The sequence below is a fragment of the Heptranchias perlo genome, unplaced genomic scaffold (genome assembly GCF_035084215.1).
Source record: "Heptranchias perlo isolate sHepPer1 unplaced genomic scaffold, sHepPer1.hap1 HAP1_SCAFFOLD_49, whole genome shotgun sequence".
Lineage (NCBI taxonomy): Eukaryota > Metazoa > Chordata > Chondrichthyes > Hexanchiformes > Hexanchidae > Heptranchias > Heptranchias perlo.
This window is the reverse complement of record NW_027139505.1, coordinates 7409039-7419786: the sequence shown is the minus strand read 5'-3', so window position 1 is coordinate 7419786 and position 10748 is coordinate 7409039. Positions and strand designations below refer to the sequence as shown.

At 45.1% G+C, this 10748-nt stretch overlaps 1 long non-coding RNA gene across 1 annotated transcript; it reads right to left on the bottom strand.

Moving 5' to 3' along the window:
• Positions 1 to 397: 397 nt before the first annotated feature.
• Positions 398 to 2165, bottom strand: LOC137313916 (uncharacterized). The gene is made up of 2 exons (XR_010961124.1): positions 2040 to 2165; positions 398 to 701 (listed from the first exon to the last, which is right to left on the bottom strand). It is a non-coding gene; the product is annotated as an uncharacterized lncRNA (long non-coding RNA).
• Between the last annotated feature and the right edge of the window lie 8583 nt (positions 2166 to 10748).

Sequence of the window (10748 nt, the reverse complement as noted above, 5' to 3'; positions counted from 1 at the left end):
AATAGAGAGTAAATCTCCCTCTAGCCTGTCTCGTCAAACATTCCAAGGGCAGTTACAACATGAGTTTGATGCAGAGAAAAGCTCATTCTCAAATATTCCATCAAACTGTCTGCGGGGCCTGATGCAAAGTAAGTCTCCTTCCAATCTGCCTGAAAAAACCCGTTGAAGTGAGATATTTTGAACCTCGAACGGTCAGAGTGCTGACACTCTGGGAGACCTGTCTTATCTCAGTACCCTTCTGAATGTGTTATTAGGCACTTTCAGTGTTTCCCTGATGTGGTCTCCTCTTCCCATTACCTGCGATTCCCACATCTTCTCCCAGCCTCATTATAGCCCTGAACATCCCATCCTGGGACACAATGATCCTAAAGAGAAAAAAGACACGGATACGAAACAGTGATCAATGCAGTGAGTTTTATTTCTGAGTACAGCCCATTATTCAGAGAGAAAAAATAAAGGGTCAGGGGGTTTTGGGACCTTCACAATCAAACAGAGCCTGCTTCCCTCGAACGAAGGTTTCATTCAGTGAGAACTTGCAGATGTCGGGCTGGTGAGATTCCATCTCTGGGTCTTTCACTATTTCGGACGGCAACAATGCAACCCATTGCGGCAGATTCTCTCATTCCCCAGAGTCTCCTCGTTTGTGTTACAGGGGCCCTCACGACAATTTCCTCCAAACCAGTTGCAGATGTCCGATGGCACTAAAAATCCAAAATGCAGACTTAATTGATTGATCGTATTGGACACAGAGGGAGGGAGAACAATGAGAAAACATGAAGCTGAGTCTGTCCGTGCTACTGGGACTGACTCTGGACCACACGGAAACCTAAGTTGATTTGTACTTCATTAAACCTCACACTGACCCCTCCCCGGCCTGCAGAGTCCGAATATTTGTTCTCAAGGGCAGCCCAATTGGTTTTCAACAGAATGTAGCCCACCATTCGCGCTATCTGAGACGAGGGACAAAGAAAATAAATATCTGACATTTATATAGAGGCTTTCCCGTCAACAGAAGGGCCCAAAGAGTTTCACAGACAATGGATTATTTCTCAAGTGCCGACAGTGTTTTGTAGCCAAATTGTTCACAGCAAAGTTCCACAAACAGCAAATGAGACATGAGACTGTGGCGAGATTCTCGTTATGTTAGTTGAGACAGTGATGTTGGTCCAAGACACCAGGAGAACTTCCAGCTCTTCAAATAATGCCACCAAAAGTTTCCTGCCCCATGAACAGGTAGACATGGTCTCCGTTGAACGATTCATCCAAAAGTTGACACCTCCAACAGTGCAGCACTCCCCCGCTGCTCGGCTGTATGTACTGCAATGGGAAATCAACCAATAACTTGTTCACTCAACTCCCAACTGAGGCAAACTGACACCCAGCTTCTGAAAAATGATAGTTTCACCGCTTGACTCCTCTACTTAGTTCTTGTCCTCATATTCTGATCACTATGAACGCTGCAGAATTATTAGGGTTCAGAAACCTGTTTTGAAACCCTTTTGATCCAACCCCCGCCCCTCATGTTATGAAAATCTGACTCATGTCTTAGGACCGGTTCCACAGACGCCTCCAGTATCGCTCCCAATTAAACATTCTTCATCTGTGTATCTGAGCAGTGAGTGTGGGGGAAATTGGCTGAAGGAGTTCCTGATCCCGTTCGCACTCTCACACTTTTTAGCAGGTAGCACTGATCGGGTGCAGGAACTATGAGTTTCCACCTCCGTAGTGCCTGGGAACTGAGGCCAATTACAGACCCTCCCAAACAGTTAATGCTTCGGCTGAGATCCACGAACTTGGCACCGGCCAATAATTTGTGCTTTAATCCCTGGTTTGTTTAGATCAGCATACAGCACCCACCATTCCCACGACCCGCTCAGGTACCGACTAAACAATCGGGTGATTTACCTGTGCAACTCGTTCAGGTTAATTCTTCAATCATTCTTACAATAATATTCATTTAACCAATCAAACCGTGAGCTTCAGTGAGAGAATAAAACAGTTAAAGCAAAACTTGGTGCTGAGAGACGAGAGATACTTACTTCGGCGAGCTCTGTCAAAACTGTCAGCTCTAACAGACGGATGAGCAGTGATGGACTGAGTCAGCACCAGGACTCCAAATGCCAAGAGCAGGACTTTCATCATCTTCCGCTGAGTTCCTCAGATTCAGGGTCAGACAGCTGGGGTAAATAGGTTCTGTATCTTGGCACAGAGAGTTTGCTGTATTTATAATCACATACACGGGGAGGGGCTTTTTAAATATACGGAGAAAATGAATTTCCCTTCTGTGCGACCGTGAGTCAGTTGGCAGCTTGTCTAAGTGGGCAGTTCTCTATCTTTCAGATCACAAGGTTGTGTTTTTGTCACCACTTCAGGTTTTAAAACATGAGCTCATCTGACAGGATGTGCCACGCACACAAGCAGGACATAAAACCCTTAACTCCACCCGAAGTCTCTGAAAATATCCTGGGAATTTTGATTCCTTTCTGTGTGACTGTTGATCAGTTGGCAGCTGGACGAACTTGGCAGTTCTCTGTCCACCAGAACACAAGGTTGTCAGCTGTGGCCCAACTAATAGGCTTAACATGTGAGTTTCGGTGACAGAATGTGTCAGGTACACGAACAGGACATTTAACCCATCAACTCCAACGACAGTATTCTCTCCATGTGAAGTGTGTATATAACCCGTCGCTCCTGCTCGCTCCCCTTGCGCTATAATATTTCGGAGTCTGATCTCGGTTCCACCGGTAAACAGACACCGAATGTTCCGGGACTGACTGCACATCGCTTTTAAACGGACACCGAATGACCCGGGACTGACAAAAACACCACTTTTAAACAGACACAGAATGATCCGGGACTGAATGCGCATCCCGTTTAAACAGACACAGAATGATCCGGGACTGACTGCGCATCCCTTTTCAACAGACACAGAAAGATCCGAGATTGACTGCGCACCCCTTTTAAGCCGGCACTGAATGATGAGGGACTGACAGCACACCCCTTTTCTAAAAGGACAGAATGATTCGGGACTGACAGCAAACCCCTTTTCAACAGACACAGAAAGATCCGGGACTGTCAGCACAAACCTTTAAATAGACACAGAATGATTCGGGACTGACAGCAAACCCCTTTTAAACAGACACAGAAAGATCCGGAATTGACAGCACATCCCTTTTCAATAGACACAGAATGATTCGGGACTGACAGCGCACCCCTTTTTAACAGACACAGCATGAACCGGAATTGACAGCACATCCCTTTTCAATAGACACAGAATGATTCGGGACTGACAGCACACCCCTTATAAACAGGGACAGAATGATCCGGGACTGACAGCACACCCCTTTTAAACAGACACTGAATGATCCGGGACTGACAGCACATCCCTTTTCAATAGACACAGAATGATTCGGGACTGACAGCAAACCCCTTTTAAACAGACACAGAAAGATCCGGGACTGACAGCACACCCCTTATAAACAGGGACAGAATGATCCGGGACTGACAGCACACCCCTTTTAAACAGACACTGAATGATCCGGGACTGACAGCACATATCTTATAAATGGACACTGAATGATTCGGGATTGAAGTTAAGGAGGAGTGTGAAATATTGAATTGGATAAATATAGTGAGAGAGGAACTATTCAGGGGATTAGCATATTTGAAACTGGATAAATCACCATGGCCGGATGAAATGTATCCCAGGCTGTGAAAAGAAACCCGTGAGGAAATATCGGAGACTTTAACAATCCTTTTCCAAACTTTACTGGATACAGGCCTAGTGCCGGAGTATTGGAGGACTGCTAACATTGTCCCGTTGTTTAAAAATTGAGCGATGGATGGACCGATTATTACAGGCCAGTCAGCCTAACCTCAGTGGTTGGCCAATTATTGGTATCAATTCTGAGGGACAGGACAAACTGTCACTTAGAAAGGCATGGACTACGCAAGGACAGTCAGCATGGATTTGTTGAGGGGAGGTTGTGTCTGACTAACTTGATAGAATGTTTCGATGAGGTGAATAGGAGGGTCGATGAGAGTAGCGCAATTGATGTAGTCTACATGGATTTGAGCAAGGCTTTTGACAAGGTCCCACATGACAGGTTGGTCAAAAAGTAAAGGCCCATGGAATCAAAGGGATTGTGGGAAATTGGATCCAAAGTTTGCAGGAAGCAAAGTGCAATGATCGACGGAAGTTTTTGCGACTTTAAATCTGTTTCCAATGTGGTGCCGTTGGGCTCGGTACTCGGCCCTTAAACGTAGTGGGCATGACTGGGGAATTTGTGGATGACACAAAGATCTGCCGTGTGGTTGATAGTGATGAAGAAAGCTGTAGACTGCAGAAATATATCAGTGTCCTGGACAGGTGGGCCGAGAAGTGGCAATTGGAATTCAATCTGGAGAAGAGTGAGGTAATGCATTTGGAGAGAGGAAACAAGGCAAGGGAATACACAATTAATGAAAGGATACTGAGTAGTATAGAGGAAGTGAGGGACGTTGCAGTGCATGTAGATAAGGTGATTAAGAAGGCATACGGGATACTTTCCTTTATTAGCCGAAGCATCGAATAAAAAGCAGGGATTTGATGCTGGAACTGTATAAAACACAAGTTAGGCCACAGCTTGATTACTGCGCACAATTCTGGTCACCACATTATAGGAAGGATGTAATTGCACTGGAGAGGGTGCAAAGGAGGTTTACGAGGATGTTGCCAGGACTGGAGAATTTTAGCTATGATGACAGATTGCATCGGCTGTGGTTGTTTTCCTTGGAACAGAGGAGACTGAGGGGTGATTTCATTGAGGTGTCCAAAATTATGAGGGTCCTCGATAAAGTGGATAGGAAGGACCTATTTCCCTTAGTGGAGGGGCTAATTACCGGGCGGCACATATTTAAAATGATTGGTAGAAAGATTTGAGCTGAAATGAGGATTATTTTTTTCACCCAGAGTTTGGGGGGAGCCTGGAACTCATTGCCCGAGAGGGTGAAAGAAGCAGAAACCCTCAGCTCATTTAAAAAATATCCGGATGTGCACCTGATGAGACTTGACCTTCAGGCCAACAGGCCAAATGCCGAACGTGGAATTAGGCTGGGTGGCTCGTTTCTCAGACGGCGCGGTCACGATGGACCGAATGGCCTCCTTCTGTGCCGCAATTTTCAATGATTCTATGATTCTAGACACACCCCTTTTAAACAGACCCTTGTTACACATTGTTGTGGAGATTACAGATATTACAGACCGATGTTATTAGTTGTTGTTGCGATTGCAGATGTTTCTGGCCGATGTTATGCATTGTTACAACAATTACAGATGTTTCAGACTTTGCACTTTTTATGCAAAATTACAATTATTTCAGGTCCATGTTACAGACTGTTGTGGTGATTTGTGATTTTTCAGGCTTATGTTACTCATTGTTGTAGGGATTAAAGATATTTCAGGCTTATGTTATCATTGCTGTAAAGATTAGAGATGTTCCAGGACTATGTTGCTCATTGTTGTGGAGGTTGGAGATGTTTCTGGTCTATGTTATTCATTGTTGTAGAGATTAGAGATGTTCCAGGACTATGTTGCTCATTGTTGTGGAGATTAGAGACGTTTCTGGACTATGTTATTCATTGTTGTAGAGATTAGAGATGTTTCTGGCCGATGTTATTCATTGTTGTAGAGATTAGAGATGTTTCTGGCCGATGTTATTCATTGTTGGAGAAAGTAGAGATGTTTCTGAGTTTCGTCTCTTCTGCAAAATTTCAAATTATACCCTGTATACTCAATTCCAGGTTAGTAACACAAATCAGTCCCGGATCATTCTGGGCCTGTTTAAAAGGGGTGTCCTATTAGTCCAGGATCATTCTGTGTCTGTTTGAAAGGTGTGGGCTGTCAGTCCCCGATCATTCTGGGTCTGTTTAAAAGGGGTTGTGCTGTCAGTCCCAAACAATTCTGTGCCTGTTTAAAAAGGGAATGCTGTCAGTCGCAATCCAGTCTCTGCCTGTTCAAAAGGGGTGTGCTGTCAGTCCCAGATCATTCTGTGTCCAGAATCATAGAATCATAGAATCAGTGAAAATTGCGGCACAGAAGACGGCCATTCGGTCCATCGTGTCTGTGCCGTCTGAGAAACGAGCCACCCAGCCGAATCCCACGTTCCGCATTTGTTCTTTAGCCCTGAAGGTTAAGGCTCGTCAGGTGCACATCCAGGTATTTTTAAATGAGCTGAGGGTTTCTGCCTCGATCACCCTCTCGGGCAGTGAGTTCCAGACTCCCCCCAAACGCTGGGTGAAAAAATAATCCTCATTTCCGCTCAAATCCTTCTACCAATCACTTAAAATATATGCCTCCCGGTTATTCACCACTCCACTAAGGGAAATAGGTCCTTCCTATCCACTTCATCTCGGACCCTCATAATTTTGTACACCTCGATCAAATCAACCCTGAGCTTCCTGTATTCCAAGGAAAACAACCCCATCCTGTGCAAACTGTCATCATAGCTAAAATTTTCCAGTCCTGGCAACAACCTCGTAAATCTCCTTTGCACCCTCTCCAGTGCAATTACATCCTTCCTCTGATGTGGTGACCAAAATTGTGCGCAGTACTTAAGCTGTGGCCTAACTTGTGTTTTTTCCAGTTCCAGCATAAAATCTCTGCTTTTATATTCTATACTTCGGCTAAGAAAGGAAAGTATCCTGTATGCCTTCTCAACAGACTTATCGACATGGCCTGCAACCTTCAGGGATCTGAGGACATGCACTCCAAGGTCCCTTACTTCCTCTATACCTCTCAGTATCCTTTCATTCACTGCGTGTTCCCTTGCCTTGTTTGCTCTCCCCAAATGCATTACCTCACACTTCTCCAGATTGAATTCCATTTTCCAATTTTCTGCCCATCTGTCCAGTGCACTGATATCTTTCTGCAGTCAACAGCTTTCCTCCTCACTTTCAACCACATGGCCTATCTTTGTGTCATCTGTAAATTCCTTAGTCATGCCCCCTACGTTTAAGTCCAAACCGTTAATTTATACCACCAAACGCAAATGGCCAAGTACCGAGCCCTATCGCACCACACTGGAAACAGCGTTCAAGTCGCAAAAACACCCGTCGATCATTTCAATTTGCTTCCTGCCAATGAGCCAACTTTGGATCCAATTTGCCACATTCCCTTTGATCCCATGGGCTTTTACATTTTTGACCAATCTGCCATGTGGGACCATATCAAAAGCCTTGCTCAAATCCATGTGGACGACATCAATTGCGCTGCTCTCATCGATCCTCCTTGTCACCTCATGGAAACAATCCATCAAGTTAGTCAGACACGACCTCCCCTGAACAAATCCATGCTGACTCTCCTTGATTCGTCCATGCCTTTCGAAGTGACAGTTCATCCCGTCCCTCAGAATTGATACCAATAATTTGCCAACCACTGAGGTTGGGCTGATTGGCCTGTAATAATCGGTCTATCCATCGCTCCCTTTTTAAACAACGGCACAATGTTAGCAGTCCTCCAATACTCCAGCACTCGGCCTGGATCCAGTAAAATTTGGAAAATGATTGTTAAAGCCTGCGATATTTCCTCACGGGTTTCCAATAACAGCCTGGGATATATTTCATCCGGCTCTCGTGATTTATCCAGTTTCAAAGATGCTAATCCCCCGAATACTTCCTCTCTCACTATATTTATCCCATTCAATATTTCACACTCCTCCTTAACTTCAATCCCGGATCATTCAGTGTCTATTTGAAAGGGGTGCGCTGTCAGTCCCGGATCATTCCGTGTCTGTTATAAAGGGATGTGCTGTCAGTCCCGGATCATTCTGTTTCTGTTTAAAAGTGATGTGCTGTCAGTCCCGGATCATTCTGTTTCTGTTTAAAAGGGATGTGCTGTCAGTCCCGGATCATTCTGTTTCTGTTTAAAAGGGATGTGCTGTTAGTCCCGGATCATTCCGTGTCAATTTAAAAGGGATGTGCTGTCAGTCCCGGATCATTCTGTGTCTGTTTAAAAGGGGTGCGCTGTCAGTCCCGGATCATTCCGTGTCTGTTTGAAAGGGATTTGCTGTCAGTCCTGAATCATTCTGTCCCTGTTTAAAATTGATGTGCTGTCAGTCCCGAATCATTCTGTGTCTGTTGAAAAGGTGTGTGCTGCCAGTTCCTGAGCATTCTGTGTCAATTTAAAAGGGGTGTGCTGTCAGTCCCGGATCAATCTGTCCCTGTTTAAAATGGGTTTGCTGTCAGTCCCGAATCATTCTGTCCCTGTCTAAAATGTGTGTGCTGTCAGTCCAGTATCATTATGTGTCTGTTCAAAAGGGGTGGACTGTCAGTCTAGAATCATTCTGTGTCTGTTTAAAAGGGGTGTGCTGTCATTCCCGTATCATTCTGTCCCTGTTTAAAAGGGCTGTGCTGTCAGTCCCGCATCATTCTGTCCCTGTTTGAAAGGGTTGTGCTGTCAGTCCCGGGTCACCATGTACCAGTTTAAAATGGGTTTGCTGCCAGTCCCGACCATTCAGTGTCGGCTTAAAAGGGGTGCACAGTCAGTCCCGGGTCATTCTGTGACTGTTTAAAAATCGTGTTTTGCCAGTACCGGGTCATTCTGTATCCGTTTAAAAGCGATGTGCATTCATTCCCGGAACATTCTGTGTCTGTTTACCGGTGGAACCGAGATCAGACTCCGAAATATCATAGAGCAAGGGGAGCGAGCAGGAACGACAGGTTATATGTACACTTCACATGGAGAGAATATTGTAGTTGGAGTTGATGGGTTAAATGTCCTGTTGGTGTACCTGTCAAATTCTGTCACCTGAACTCATATGTTAAGCCTATTAGTTGGGCCACAGCTCACAACCTTGTGATCTGGTAGATGGAGAACTGCCAACTCAGTCCAGCTGCCAACTGATCAGCGGTCACAGAGAAAGGAAGCAACTTTTCCCAGGATATTTTCAGAGACTTCGGGTGGAGTTAAGGGTTTTATGTCCTGCTTGTGTGCGTGGCACATCCTGTCAGATGAGCTCATGTTTTAAAACCTGAAGTGGGGCCAAAAACACAACCTTGTGATCTGAAAGATAGAGAACTGTCAACTGAGGCAAGCTGCCAACTGATTCACGGTCGCACAGAAGGGAAATTCGTTTTTCTCCGGATATTTTCAGAGAATCCCTCCCCGTGTATGTGATTATAAATACAACAAACTCTCTGAGCCTGGATACAGAACTTGCGTCCTCCAGTTGTCTGATCCTGACTCTGAGGAACTCAGCCGAAGATGAAGAAAGTCCTGCTCTTGGTATTTGGAGTACTTGTTTTGACTCAATCCATCACTACTCGACCGTCCATTTCTGGTTACAAAGGTAGCGGAGATTACCGACGTAAGTTTCTCTGATCTCTCAGCACCAAGTTTTGTTTAAACGATTTTATTCTCTGACTGAAGCTCACGGTTTGATTGGTTGAATGAAAATTATTATAAGAACGATTTAATAATTTAATCTGAACCAGTTCCACAGATAAATCCCCCGATTGTTTAGGACGCAACTGAGCGGGTAGTGGGAATAGTGGGTGTTGTGTGATGATCTAAACAGACCAGGAAATGAAACACAAATTACTGTCCTTTGCCGAGTTAGTGAATCTCAGCCGGAGCATTGACCTGTTTGGGATGGTCTGTAATTGGCTTCAGTACTCAGGTTACACAGAAGGGGAAATTCACAGTTCCGGCTCCCGATCAGTTCTGCCTGCTACAAACTGTGAGAGTGCGATCGGGATCAGGAACTCTTTTAGCCCCTTTCCACCACAATCACTGCTGAGACCGACAGATGAAGAATGGTGAATTGGGAGCGATACTGGAGGCGTCTGTGGAACTGGTCCTAAAACATGAGTCAGACTTTCATAAAATGAGTGGAGGGGATTGGATCAAAAGGGTTTCAAAACAGGTTTCTGAATCCTAATAATTCTGCAGCCTTCATAGAGATCAAAATATGAGGACAAGAACTACGTAGAGGAGTCAAGCGGTGAAACGATCAATTTTCAGTCGCCGGATGTCAGTTTGTCTCAGTTGGGAGTTGAGTGAACAAGTTTTGGGTTGATGTCCCACTGCAGTACATACATCCCAGCACTGGGGGAGTGCTGCAATGTTGGAGGTGTCATCTTTTGGAAGAATCGGAAAACGGAGACCCTGTCGACCTGTTCATGGGACAGGAAACATTTGGTGGCATTATTTGAAGATTTCGGAGTTCTCCTGCTCTCTTGGACCAACATCGCTCTCTCAACTAACATAACGAGAAACTTCTCACCCTGTCAAGTCTCATTTGCTGTTTGTGGGACTTTGCTGTGTGCAATTTGGGAACAAAACAGTGTCTTCACTTAAGAAATAACGCTTTGGGCCCTTCTGTTAACGGGAAAGGTTCCATATAAATGTCAGATCATTCTTTTCTATGTATCTCTTCTCAGATAGCGGGAATGGTGGACTCCATTCTGTGGAAAACCTATTGGGCCGCGCATGTGAACAAAGAGTGAGGTCTCTACAGGCCGGGGATTGGTCAGTGTGAGGATTGATGAAGTACAAATGAGCTGTGGTCCATGTGTGGTCCAGAGTCAGTACCAGTAACACGGACAGACTCAGCTTCATGTATGCTGATTGTTCTCCCTCCCTCTTTGTCCGGAACAGTCATATATTAACTCTTCATTTTGGATTTTAGATCCCGACGACATCTGCAGCCATCTTGGAGCAAAGTGTCGTGAGGGCCCCTGGAAAACAAATGAGCACATTCTGCGGAGAT